The sequence below is a fragment of the Protopterus annectens genome, chromosome 2.part1 (assembly GCF_019279795.1).
Source record: "Protopterus annectens isolate FY-2018-M chromosome 2.part1, PAN1.0, whole genome shotgun sequence".
NCBI classification, from domain to species: Eukaryota; Metazoa; Chordata; order Ceratodontiformes; family Protopteridae; genus Protopterus; species Protopterus annectens.
The window spans coordinates 1,194,355,986-1,194,371,484 of record NC_056729.1 but is presented as its reverse complement, the minus strand read 5'-3'; the positions used below and the strand labels follow the sequence as shown (position 1 = coordinate 1,194,371,484).

General features: G+C 42.0%; 1 protein-coding gene across 5 annotated transcripts in view; it reads right to left on the bottom strand.

Annotated features, from left to right (window-relative positions):
- FBXO16 (F-box protein 16) overlaps window positions 1-15,499 on the bottom strand; it is an 872,321-nt gene that overhangs the window by 386,618 nt on the left and 470,204 nt on the right. The gene's annotated exons all lie outside the window — the stretch shown is intronic.

The window sequence follows — 15,499 nt, the reverse complement described above, 5'->3', positions numbered from 1 at the left end:
ATTAGAGGTGGGGTTTTCTTTCTATCTCGACGAATTGCCAACATACAGGTAAACACATACGCTCTTGTAACCAGTGGAGAATGTAGATTGATGAGGCACCCCTGTGATCAATTGTTGTTTGAGATCCTTAGCCCATAAACACTGCAGTTTCATCCATAGCCATCATGTTTGAGAGTTGGAATTTAGAAAAGTCAATGCCATCAAAGGACTTGAACACATATGCAAGTTTAATAACTTCAGTATCTTCCAGCTTGAACAGTGCTGTTGATCTTCTTAGAGACAGTTCATATCGCTGAAAGAAGCCATCCAGCCAATGTTATGATGCTTTGAATTCTTCTGTGGATATTTCTAACTGTGGTGCTATTGTAAGGGCAAATGCTTGAATATCAGCCCTGCGCACAACCAAAGCCTTTGCTCTCCTGTTAGCAATCCACTCACAGATGATGTCTTCAGGCTCAGAAAAAAATGTTTGCCGACCGATCCACACTTACACTTCTTAGCGTTTCCCTCTTCAGCCTGTTGACTGAGGTTAATTTATGCTGCTCGCCATTTTCGGACCATTCGGAGATCTAACTTCTTCTCTTTATAGAAATCCATCAGGTTCTTTCCACGGGAGTCTTCCACGATTCCCTTCTTGTACACGACAAAATATCTCTTTCATTTTGCACTCATCTTGTCTGGGGGGGGGGGTTAATTGAAGACTTACGCAACCAGAGTGGCAACACAAAATGGCACTGGCTATGAAGAGGAGACACTACCACAGCTGCTCATTATCATGAGCATGTGCTTCCCACACGTTGTCTGTACTTTGACCAATCAAAGTACACCTGCGTGGGTTTACGGGCCAAAGATCTCAACCGTCAAGTATGAATGGTGATTCGGTTACAGTAAGAATCGAACTTAGGCTTATTTTTGGTGTAGTGCTTATATCATGAACACCCTGGAAAAACCATGCTAGGCCTTACTCTCTGGTTAGGTCTTATTTAGAAAGAAATACGATATATATATATATATATATATATATATATATATATGTATGTATATATCTATATCTATATAAAAAAATATATGCCCATAACATGTAGTGGAGTCATACCTCAGCCCATAACTCTCAACCTCTTAGTGCAAGGGAACCTAATGTATGTATTGCAGTTATAAATGTAGAATGTTGCTACAGTGACAGGGGTTGTGTCAACATATATGCTGTGAAGAAAGGCTCTTCTGAAACTGACATGTACGCCATCAGTTACTGACAGATATCATAAAATCATCATAGTGAAGTACCTCACAAATCACAGTAATGATCCTGTGGAATACAGAAGAAATATGAGCTATAAACATGGACAGTCTGAAACAATCTGGTCAGTCAGGAGGTATACACAGAACGCCTTAGTGTAAGAAACGTGGAACAAGCCTGACAGACGGCAGCTTTAAAGCCATGAAAATGGGGATATATCAGAAGTACTGGACTAGATAAGCTCACACAGTTGATGCATTCACACCTTCCTGTCTGTCCTAACACATATTAACTGGAGGAGCAGAGGTCCCAAGCCACACAGTTCACACTAGTTAGTGACATACATCTTCACACCCGCCCACTGCTTTGTCAGAAATACACAACATGTACGGTGGCCAGGCAACAGTACATCTGACAAATATCTGGACATAACATCACACTAGGGTAAATACACTGAGCTGCTAGGCATGTCACAAAGCACTGTCTAAACTATAGGCTGACTGCCATAACACTAACCCAATTTAATTATGGGGAATAGATATGTAACTGCGAATATAGCAGGCACTACAGGCATGTAACAGCATGGAGTAATAGACACCAGTGTGAAAGTGCATACCCACAACCTATCTCAACACAGTCACAGTCACATAATGGTAAGCCTAAGTAATAGTACAGTCTATGACCTGTGTGAACAAAAGTCATCATCATGTTTGCCACTCACACACTAACCCTACATATACTGGCCCAATTCACAGTGTGGTGTGATGCCTGACTGTGGTATGGGACATGTCTCAGTCTGGCCCTACAAACATATAGGCTGATAGGGTATCAGAAACTGGAGCAGCATGCAACGTCAGATAGAGCAGGACCAAGAACACCAACATCTACCCCAGTCTGCACACAGGCCAAATAACATGATCACAATACACTGCTACATAATAAAGACACTCTGTCAACAATCACCATAAGTACACAGACCTCACTACTGTACAGACTACAACAGAATGTCCAGGTTTTGCCCTCAACTATTAGGCCTCCTATACATTACATGTCTGGCAGTCTGATATATCACTGGCTTGATATCAGGAATTATGTCAGTAAATAATGATATACTGTACATATCCACCTCTTAGTGCAAAACATATTAACAAAGGGTGACAGACTTGGGGGACAGAGGCACATACACAGGGCCAATATTGACATATTGCAGTTATAACTGAGAACATTGCTGGTGTAACAGGGTTTGCTGTGACATATCTTTTCTGAGGGATATGAAGTAAGTAACACACATGGATGTTACCATTTACTGACTACAATCATCAGAACATGCTACTGCATTTATAAAGACACAAAATGTGTGAGCAACACACCAAATCTAAGACTCCAAACTCTGGCCAGTCTGCAGATAGCCCTATAGGTGAGAGTTTTCACAACCACATAACACTGTCATGCCAGACTTTAAATCATGCAGAACAGCCATATCCACACAAACCCTGTTAAACCAACATTACTTCAAATGTAGAACAGCAATACTTAAATTCTGTCCCCATGTCTGGAACATCCCCCTCCAGTTTGTTGGCCTGTCTCCACATTGTTTGTTGTAAGAGGTATTTCCAACTACCTTCTGTAATGCTGTTTGCCAGACACCCACAGGAAGTCCTGCTCACAGTGAAGGAGAAGGTTCAACACCCACTTGCATTGCTTACTTATAGGAGTGTGTTGCCATGCAATTGGCTATAGGAATGATACCACAGGTGTTCCACATGCAATTAGCAAGTGGAGGACTCCAATTCATGCACAGGCCATCAGCTGATCATGAGCAGTATCTACCAAAGTCAAGCTGCTGCCTATGAAAAACAGATGCATTTTCCACACCTACCAGACAGTGTGAGAGAGAGAGAGATAGAGGGAAAGAAAGAAAGGAAGAGAGAGAGAGTCAAGCATGTTTTTGTATGATCCGTGGGTGGAGAGAGGTCTCTGGGTAATATAATGGTTACCTATATATAAATGTATGACTGTGGATTGTCTACAACAACCTCTACGGTATTTGACAACTGTTTGCCTTGTAATGTGACATTGGGACATATGGGTCCTCAATATGAAAATGCAGCAAAACCCACCCTGCAATGGATCTTGTTATTTACACAATCACACCAACACCCACACAGGATACTGATGACACACACACACACACACACACACACACACACACACACACACACACACACACACACACACACACACACACACACACACACACACACACACACGCTTGCCAGTACTGAGTTTCAACCCCCTACCTAGCTATGTATTGGTATTATAGTGTCACGCAGTTATCACGAGTGCCACAGAGATTTTATGTTGGAGAGCTGTCCAAAGGTATCTTTGAAGGTAAGTGACATCAGCTGCAGAGCTAAAGGAGGGGTAAGGGAAGTGTAGTAAGTGTGAATGACCACAAAACCAGGTGTCAGCAAAGACACACACACACTCACACACACAAACACACACATTTTCACAGTTGCCATGTCTGGGATTAGAACTCCTACCTAACTAGTTTGCTACACTACAGTATAACTCATTTATTGCAAGTGCCACAGAGCTTATAGAGCTGAGACTTGGCCAAACGGTTATTTCAAGGTAACTGACAGCAGGTGTGCTAAAGTAGGGGAATGGCAGGTGTAGTGAGTGTGAATGACCTCAAAAATCATTCATATCCACACACACACACACACACACACACACACACACACACACACACACACACACACACACACACAAAATCACAGTTGCCATGTCTGGGACTAGAACTCCTACCTAACTAGTTTGCTACACTACAGTATTACACAGTTATCGCAAGTGGCACAGAGCTTATAGGACTGAGACTTGGCCAAAGGGTTATTTCAAGGTGACTGACATCAGCAGGCATGCTAAAGTGGGCAATGGCAGGTTTAGTAAGTGTGAATGGCCTCAGAATAATTTATCTCCACAAACACACACACAAACACACACACACACACAATCAATGTTGCCATGCCTGGGATTAGAACTCATATCTAACTAGTTTGTTACACTACAGTATTACGCAGTTATCGCGAGCTCCACAGAGCTTATACAATTGAGATTTGGCTGATGGTTTATTTCAAGGTGACTGACATCAGCAGGAGTGCTAACATGGCCAATGGGAAGTGCAGTGTGTGTGAATGGACCATAAATCATTCCTCTGGAAACACACACACACAGTCACACACAACTTTACATTTGTCAGGACTGAGTATACAAATGCTACATGAATACTGATTTGTACTATTGTGTTACACAGTTATCACAAGCACCACGGACACTATAGGTCTGAGGGCTACCTAAAGGAATATCTACAGTGATTGACATCAGAACCTCATGTGATATCGGCCAATTGGAAGTGTAGTGGGTGGGACAGACTTCATAATGGAATTTTATCTGTCACTGTCTCTCTCTTCCCTACATCTGTGTGTGTGTATGTTTGACATACTATAGTGTGTTTGCCTTGGATATGTGTGAGTATTCCTATCTAATATGTGTGTGTGAAGCATAAATGGTGTACAACTTGGTGTGTGTGCACAGACATCTGCAAATGACAGATATGTATAGTCCACTGTGTTGTCAGACATGGGCTTCATTTCTCTAAGTGTAGGAGCATGCCCAGTATGACCTTCTGTACTGAGTGTGTGAAACCATTCCAGGTAGGGTTGTACTCCAGTCCAGGGTTTGGTGTTCTTAACCTACAGATAGCAACCTGTTTCTGCAGGATATCTGTGGATAGGGTGACAATATGGAATCACAATGGGCAACAGATAGGGGGATACTGCAACTACTGCTGTCTGTGCTGTTGTGTTACATGGTTGGTGTTAGCAGAGATATTCAGACATATGTACTGTTTTACTCTATGGTGTATTATGTCATCAACTACTGACAGATATAATTATTTGCTCACAGTTATTTACTGAAAATACAAACTGAATGAAGCTGAGTCCAGTATTGTGGTCCGCAGCCTACACATTCTTGCACACTCCTGCCATTCTGGAGGGGTAGCTACAGACACTTGCTGATGGATCGGTGTAAATGGTCCAGCAACTTGGTAGTATGGTGGTTGAGGATCCCCTTCTTGTACATATATTGACTTAACAGAATGGCCATATCCTGCTGTGGCCATACCTCTCAGCTGTACAGATTCACCCAGGTTACCTAGTGGCAGGGCTCATATATCTGATCAGTTCCCCTTCACATTGTGGTTTATGAGCAGGTTTGTAGCCACCCATTACTGGGTTTGCAGGATAATATGGGCACACATCAGAATTTCAGAATTCACACACTCCATGATGTCCATGCATCTACAACACCCCCCTGTTATTCTATCCTCGTCCTAACATTATGTGAGCAATATCTGAGAAGTATCCCTATAGTTGGCCCTTCATCCCTGTGGTATTAATGGATTGGTCCACAGTTCATGCAGTAGGACATGGGGGGGCATGCTACTGGGATTTCTCAACATGGCCTTGCATTTGTGTTCTGTTGACTGTGTTAGTTTGTTAGCTGGGACCCCATGAGATACCATACATTGGCAGTACGGGTGGGGCACAGGCCTTTGACAGAGGACTGTAGGTCATTTTGCAGTGATGCGGGCCATCTGTAGCAGGCCAGTGCATTCTGTCATTCCTACATTCCAAGGCTGTGAGCCAGTGTGGGAGGCTGGCATAGTGGTTAAGGTGTGTACCTTACAGACACAATGTACAGGGTCTGATTCTCACACGGGGTAATTGGCTAGGCTTAAAATGACCAATTAGGGCAGTTAGCCTAGTACTAATCTATGAACCTATGAGTGGATTCCCCTGGGGTGACAGGGTAAGTGTGCAAGGTGTTAATGGCAATAGTTCCTGTACATATTAACCCATTGGTCTGGATGCAGGCAAGGTGCTGCTTACAGCTAGGGACACACCTGCATAGGACACCTCTTCAGCATGCTGCATTTTGTGGGTATTCCCATACAGATGTGGAGGTCATACTGTACTAATTCCCAACAGAAAGGATATGACCTGTGATAAACCTGTAGCTGATGGTGGGGTGAGCTGAGTGCATGTGTGCTATGGAAGCTACTTGAAGCTGACTCACAGATATACCTGGGACATTTCCCTTATACTGCCTTGTGCGGGGACATAGGCAGTCTCTCATTACTTCATAACTGTGTCTCTTGTGGTCTGCCAGTGATTAGCCAGACTACATCAGTATTCCATACTACATGGACAACTAATGTGCTGCTAACCTGTATGTACAATTCCAAAGTTGTGTGCAGTTGACAGTTACATTTTATGCACTCTGTCTAGGTTACTTCCACCTGTGTACTGTGTGTATGTATTGGCCCACATTCATGGCATGTCCATCTTTCAGACGGTGACAGATATTGACATCTGGACAGTGAGTATGGACGACTGCTGACATGGGTATTGCTGAGTAGCATTGTGGCTGGCACTGCAGTTGTCAGAACATGGCCATGTCATCCACAGTACTACCCATAGGCCACTGAGACACAACCTTCCATGCCTACATGCTGACCACTTCCACACAATATTGAGCATACAACAACCTAACACATGGACCCCTGCATATTGTACACATGCAACAATCTGTCTTGTAGATTGGGCCAGCTCGGGTAATCTGTGCTCCACTGTTATTACACCTCACACTTACATGTTACTGCATTTCTACATAGGATTGTTGGGGGGGGGGAGGCACACCTGACGACTTTAAACATTTGCTATGACTGTACTGGTATTTCAGGTACTCTGTTGGCTACCATTTCATTTTGTATTCTGACCTACCATGCAGACTGGAGGCATATCAGTAGAGTACAGTTCTTAGGTTTTATTGACTTACACTTCATTTTCAGACTTCTTAACCTTCAGAACTAATATACAACTGCCATACCTGTTGTAGTCTGTTTGTGTATGTCTGGAGGGGGGTTGTTAACCATTGCCATCAATTGGAGGCCTTATCCCAGCCTTTCTTTATGGCCATCTACACCTGTCCTGCTGGCTGAGGCTGGTGGTGGGTATGTGAGCCTCACTGACATGCATGTGTGTGTCCTATGGACACACATTTGGGCCACCACATGTACTGCAGTAGGATTTGTCACCTTGTCTAGTACTGCCTAGCATGCTGACACCAGTATGTGTTATGGATTTCATTCTGCCCATATAGGTGTCCACTATCTGCTGCCATCCCATTCAGCCCCCAATTCCCTTGCATGCTCACGTCCATACCATAGATATAACTATCAGAACATACCACTCCATTCAGTAATTGATAGGAAGACTGACTTACCTTGTGGCTGTCCCAGTATTGAGGATGGTGCTGGGGGGCTGACTATGTCGGATGCACATAGTACACTCCCTATACCTGGTAAAGCACAGGCAGTGTCATGTTTGGCATCCCTTTTACTGTATGTGCGAGTCAGAGAGAGGTGTCATTCCATGGGTCCCTACCGTGTCAGTGTATGTGATATGTATCGTCTCTTTGCCAAGGCCTGGGCATACTGGGCACACCTCCTTCTGTCTACATGGCAGGTTCAGGTAGCTCCTCCTCCAAGTCCCTCTGTGCCTGTGATGGCCTTGGCAATGGTGGGGCCCGTGTGGCCTTGTCCCTTGCTGTTACTGCTGCAGCTGTTTCAACAGGATCATATTGTGTAGCATGGCACATACTATGAACATTTGTATACATGTAGTTGGAGAGTACTGCAAGGCTCCACCGGATATGTCCAGGCAGCGGAACCGTGACTTGAGCATCCCAAACACATGCTCTATTATGATTCTGGTTTGTGCGTGTGTCTCATTATGGAGTTCTTCTTCAGTGTGAGTACATTTCTGACGGGTGTCATCAACCACGGCTCCAGTGCATAGCCAGCATCCCCCACTAGGTGGCCATGTGGGATGTCCCCACTGGCAAATGACTGGTACAGCTTTGTTATATGCCAGATGTGGGAGTTGTGATAGCTTCCAGGGCTGCCAGCACACACATTCAAGATAATGCCCTAGGCATTGCACACGACATGGCAAGTTGATGGAGGGAAGCCCTTGCAGTTTACGTAGATCCTAACCTGCTCGCCAGGTGGTGCTTTGATGTGTATGTGCATGCAGTCTATAGCACACACTACATCAGGGTATTCTGCTATTTGGTGAAAGAGACGCATATTGCTAGTCAACACCTCACTGGTGTTGAGGAAATATATGTGCTCACCAGCATGTGCCGACATGGCATCCAGGAACTGGTGGAGTACCCTGGATGCTGATGCCTGCAAGATCCCCACAATATCCCCAGTTGCCCTTTGGAAGATGCCTGTGGCTAGTATTCCTAAGCCTACACATACATTGGTATCCACTGGGATGGGTTCCCCTCTGTTGGTTCTGTGTGTGAGGCATGACCAACACAGCTCAACAATTTGCTGTAGAATGTCCCTGTCCACCCTATACCGCTCCACTATCTCCAGCTCATGTAGCCCCTGGTTCATAAGTTCATAGGTTAGTACTAGGCTATCGGCCCTACGGCCTATACAAGCCTAGCCATAACAATTCCCTGGCTATTTCTTCCCACACTAATTGGCAGGTTACCCTGGATCTGTACACTCTTCTCCTTTTCCTCATTGTGGGTTGGTCATCAGTACTCACATCCTCACCACCCTCAGCCTCTTGCACATATTGATGCATGAGAGCGACAGCAACTCCTAACATTTTGTTAGTTTTGTCAGGTAAAATTTCCCCATCTGTGTACACCGGTGTAGAGTTTGTGGGAAAAAACAGACTGTAAGGTGTTTGCATAGTTTATAGTAGTGTGCTAGGCTGTTCCATGTGTAATTGGCTGATTCTGATACATTTCGGCTGCCAGCTATGCTAGTTCTCCTTGATTGCCTTCCTACTGCTGTTTTCCCTTCCCACTGCCTTCCTGTTTAAGCCCCAAGGCGTGCTGCATATACCCAGTGCTCAGATGTGAAAAGAGCTGCTATTTCCTGTTTTTTTTTTTTTTTGTTTAGAACCCGGTGCGTGTCGCGCACACACGTTTAGGCAATGTAAACACTGCTAGGCAGCCTCAGACGCACCCCTTCCTTAGCTGTGCTTAGCTAAGGGCAAACACGGGCAACAGAGCTCCAATAAGCTTACAGCATGCATGACACTCCCTCTTATGAGGTCATCCATCTCTTAGACTTATACAATGGTGTTGCTGCACCTACATGGTTTGGTGCAAGGTAACACTGAGAGGAAATCTGTGATTCAGTATCAATCCCCTCATTTGCATCAAACAGAATGCTAATTCATATTTACCACACTCACACTCAGCCTTAGCAACCTCTATTCACTGGTATTGTTGTCTTATGCATGCCATTGACTATTATGGCAAAATGCTGATTTGGGTTTAAAAGCTTATTTCCAACTTGTTTTCTTATTTTCAGGCCGATCCTGTTTGCACACTGCTATCCTATGCTTAAACGGCCGAAATCAGCCAAAAAAAAAAAAGTTATTTTTTTCTAATTTTGCAACTATTCCTCATGCCAATGGCCATATATTTGGCCATTGGCATGCCTACTACATTGATTACATGTTTTCTTTCAAACTGTCATGCCTCCATTTTGTAATTTGCAGAAATGTATTCGGTTAGTAACCGAAAACATTTCTGCAGGTTACACTATTCCCACACATATGCCTGCCTGCTTCCTGGATCGCTAATTCACCTCATTTGCATGGTTTTCACTAGTAAATGAGGTAACTGGCATATAGCAGTGGTGTCTATGCGGGAATAGTGCAGGTGTGTTTGTACACGTCTTGGAGGCTCGTTCCTGGATCACTCGGTGGCCATATTGTGTGCAGCAGCTCTTGCACTATTCAGGCACTCTGTGCACAGCTTGCTGAATCCGGCCGAATGACTTCAATCCTCAGCTATTTGCCAGAAAAGTGCAGATTTTAGGAGGAACACACCAAAAATATGAGGCAAAAATCTGGACATTCTGCGCACATCAGTACAGTTGAGAGGTATGTATACACACACACAAATACATATACATGTATGTATATATACGTGTATATGTATGTATATGTATATATGTATGCATATGTATATATTTCATTTCACTGCAAATTAGCAATAAAATGGAATATTCCCCTTCCCCACTGTATACCCTAGTTAGAATATATAGTTGGGGGTATATACACACACACTTCATTTCATATGATATTCTTACGTTTTGATATAATATTGCTTATATATATATATATATATAATCTATCCAGGTCGCACTACAGTGGGGAAGGGGCATATTCCATTTATTTGTATATAATAGTTGTCAGTGAAATGAACTTTCAGTGAGTGAACCCATATATATATATATATATATATATATACATATATATATATATACACATATATATATATATATATATATATATATATATATATATATGTATACACACATACATATATATATATATATATATATATATATATATATATATATATATATATACACACACACACACACACAGGTATATATGGTTTTACCTACCTTCGTCAAACAGCTCTAATTCTGACATGCATATCGACACTAAACAATCAACATTATGCACATCAACATGCTACTACACTTGCGCCAAGCATCAATCTCAACGCATGCAAAAAAACTTTACAAAAAATACAAAAGAAAACATAATTTTTTTTGCAGGGGCCAAGTCCCCTTGCAACTACCATATCCCCTGCTAATTATATATTCTAACTCAGAGATCGCAAAATTGTTGAGGAAAGGGCAAATTCACCAACCATCCGTTTAGTCGACCAAACTGTGTTGACTAACAGATACCAACCAAGACACCTTTTGACAAAAACAGCTAAATGCATACACACACACGCACACACACACATCTGTATTTATACAGTGTGTGTGTGTGTGTGTGTGTGTGTGTTTGTGTATATATATATATATATATATATATATATATATATATATATATCAGTGGATATAAAAAGTGTACACACTCCTGTTAAAATGCCAGGTTTTTGTGATATAAAAAATGATACCATAATAAATAATTTCAAAACTTTTCCCATCTTTAATGTGACCTATAACCTGTACAATTCAATTGAAAAACAAATAAATCTGTTAGGGAAAAAAATATATAAAAAATAAAAAAACGTACAATACACTGGTTGCTTAAGTGTGCACACCCTTTGTTGTGTATGCACACCCTTAAACTAATACTTGGTTGATGCACTTTTTGATTTAATTACATCATTCAGTCTTCTTGCTTAGGAGTCTGTCAGCAGGGCAAATCTTGACTTGGCAATATTTGCCCACTCTTCCTTGCAAAAGTGCTCCAAATCTGTCAGATTGCAAGGGTGTCTCAGCACAGCCCTCTTCCGGTCACCCCACAGATTTTCTATTGGATTTAGGTCTGGGCTCTGGCTGGGCCATTCTAAAACTTAAATTTTCTTCTGGTGAAGCCATTTCTTTTGTTGATATGGATGTATGCTTGGGGTCATTGTCGTGTTGAAAGGTGAAATTCCTCTTCATCTTCAGCTTTCTAACAGACACCTGAAAGTTTTGGGACAAAAGTGACTGGTATTTGGAACTATTCATAATTCCCTCCACCTTGACGAAAGCCCTAGTTCCAGCTGAAGAAAAGCAACCGCAAAGCATGATCCTGCCACTACCATGCTTCGAACATGGAGATGTTGTTCTTTTGGTGATGCAAAGTGTTGCTTTTGGGCAAACGTACCTTTTGGGATTGTGGCCCAAAAGTTCTACCTTGGTCTCATCAGACCATAACACATTTTCCCAAATGCTTTTGGGAGATTTTATGTATTGTTTTGCAAATTTTAGTCAGGCCTGGATGTTTTTCTGTGTAAGAAAAGGCTTCTGTCTGACACCCGTACCCCATAGTCCTGACATATGGAGAATATGGGAGATTGTTGTCACATGCAGTACACAACCAGTACTTGCCAGAAATTCCTGCAGCCCCTTCAGTGCTGCTGTAGGTCTCTTGGCAGCCTCCCTGACCAGATTTCATCTTGCCTTTTCATCAGTTTTGGAGGGACGTCCAGTTCTTTGCAACATTACTGTTGTCCCATATTTTCCCAGTTTTTGATGACTGTCTTCACTGTGTTCCATGGTATATCCAATGCTGTGGAAATTTTTTTTACGCTTCTCCTGACTGATACTTTTCAACAATGAGATCCCTTTGATGATCTGTAAGCTCTCTGCGAACCATGGCTTTTGCTGTAGCAGGTAACTGAGCAAATGTCAGGAAAATCCTACTAGGACAGCCAAACTTTATTTGGGGTTAATAAGAGTCTCTTTAATTGATGTCAGGTGTGTACCTAAGAGGACTGAATGTTGTAATTAAATCAAAAGGTGCTTCAACAAAGTATTAGTTTAAGGGTGTACACAAAGTATCAGTTTAAGGGTGTGCACACTTATGCAATCAGTGTGTAAGCCGCAGTGGTGCAGCTGTAGCGTTGTCGCCTCACAGCAAGAGGTTCTCCTGTTCGATTCTCAGCTGGAGTGCCTTCTGCTTCTGTGTGGAGTCTGCATGTCCTCCCTGCAGTTGAGTGGCATTCGAAAGACATGTGTAAATGGGCGTGCCTTCATTGAAGGTTGGGCATCGGGCTGGCACCTCGGCACCGTAAAAATCTACTGCCAATCATTAGCAGACCGGTGTTCTGCTGTGGTGACCCCTAATGGGGAAAAGCCGAAAGAAGAAGAACAACAACACTTATGCAATCAGTGTATTGTATGTTTTTTTTATTTTTTATATTTTTTCCCCTAACAGATTTGTTTGTTTTTGAATTGAATTGTACAGGTTACAGGTCACATTAAAGGTGGGAAAAGTTTTCAAATGATTTATTGTGGTCTCATTTTTTTATATCACAAAAACCTGGCATTTTAACGGGTGTGTACTCTTTTTATATCCACTGTGTGAATGTATGTATGTCGATATATATATATATATATATATATATATATATATATATATATATATATTTTTTTTTTTAGTTTATTTATATAGTTCCCTATCAATCGAGTTTTCAGAAACTGGAACTCCATATGATCAAGACCATATGACTAAGTTTTTGAAAACTCAAAGCTTTTGAATGGAGATTGTGGTACAGCAAGGATCTAGAAATCTACTCTTTTCCTCACTGTAGTGTGATCTCAGAGTTGCTATATAATTTGCAGAGCATGTGGTGTGCAGGGGGGCAAGCCCTCCTGTAAAAATGTAAAAAAGGTAGATTTTTATTGATGTTTAAGTTTTCGGAAACTCAATCATATGGTCTCTTCGATATTTTTCCAAGTTCCCGAAAAGTCGATCATCTGACATAGACATATCTATATGTGTGTGTGTGTGTGTGTGTGTGTGTGTGTGTGTGTGTGTGTGTGTGTGTGTGTGTGTGTGTGTGTGTGTGTATACACACATATGCATGCATACATACACTCAGCCACATAGGCCAAGTAAAAAAAAATGAAATCTGCAAGGTTTTCAGCAGTCACTGATATATAGATTAATACTGCTGTTGTATCACAGTAGCACCTAAACGTCTACCTCAATTGGGGTCCACAATGGGATGAGACTGTGCACTTTCTGATGTCATTTGCAAAGTATGTAGCTCAAATGAAATCAAATCAACACAATATATTTCACTAAGTTCTACAGCTGTTACTATTTCTAAGGCCTGGGATAAAGAAGTGGGAGCTGCACTGCACATAAACTTTAACTGCTGGGAAAACTATGCTCTGCCTTCAAACATAACGTTATTTACATGGTTATAGTACCTTTCAGTCAATCATGATTCAGGAAGACTGTTTCCATGAGAATGTAAGAAAAGAAAATAATCTAAAGCCCTGTGTGATGAAGTGGGATAACCTACCCATAGATGACAAGGAGTTGGCTTCATCCACTGCACCCCTTACTTAAACATAACCATAAAACTTTAAAGTCTCACAACTGCAGGATAGGTTCAGTATGCCCCAGAAATGGTCTTCCACTTAAGGGTGAGTTGTTAAATCAAAATATAATAATTAGTGCAAGAGCTGATGTAAGATGCTCATTGCTCTTTTCAAAAAACAGTATAATCCCTAAGCAGCTTGTACAAAAATTCCTACAGTGGGTCACAATGCTGCCTTCCTGTGAATCCTCAGCATAAAAGTGAACCCCATCAGCTTGTACACCCTTGCAGTGTAGTGTAGCCCTCTCTCCAATGTCACGACTTGAGGCCAAAGCTCTGAGATGTATTTGATTCCTTTCCACATAAAAACTGAGACTCTATGCAAGACACTTGAGCAAACAATGCTCAAATATCATGCCTAACAATGGAAAGCAGTACACTTCATTGTGTAAGCTGTTTACTAGATGAAGTGCAACTTCTGTGCTAGTATCCAAGCCTTTTACAGTGCTACTGTGTGTAACTGGGTGCACTGCCTAAAGTGCTGTTTGCTTTCTGTTCCTGACTACTTAGAATGGCCTTGTAATTCACATCTCCAACAGCTCATTGAAGGACATACAGAGCATCTTTCCTGTGTGCTTCACCCTTTGGTTCTGCACTCACCACCATCTGCTCCCTTTACCGTTGACTGTTGTAGTCACTGTTCAGTATTCCATGAAAACAAATGGTATATGTTACTTTTTTGGCTGAGTTGAGATCCACCTGAGCAACACGATCTTCTTTCTGCATCAGTTGCCTGTTAGAGTGATAAATAAGTCAATATCTGCCCTACAGAAAAGTGAATCCCCCCTTCAGTCTTAACAGTGTAAAACTGACTTGTAAAGTAAAACTGTAACATAGTTATCAATTGTGGAAAACATCAAAATAAGGCCCAGGGAAAATAAGGCTTTTATTAATAAATTTATTACTATCCTCAGAATCAGAAATAGTTTATTCCTATGGCAAGTGGCTATTTTTAGTGTAAGAGCACCATAAGGAAAATATGTCACTCAAGTCCTTCCTAATATAGAAACTCAGCTGGGAGGTGCCTGGGTGACCATTATACTAAAGACCTGACGTTATTTAGTTGATACTGGGGCTGTCTTCAACCTCAAAATGGGAATGAGCTGCCTTGTGACGTCCCCATTGTGAGTGACATATTCTGCTTCACTATGGTAGCAGGCAAGGAGTGTATTAGAACTCACATAAATGTGTAATATCTGGCAACGGGTGTCAGGGAATGACAGGGATAGAGGTATGGACAGTTATACC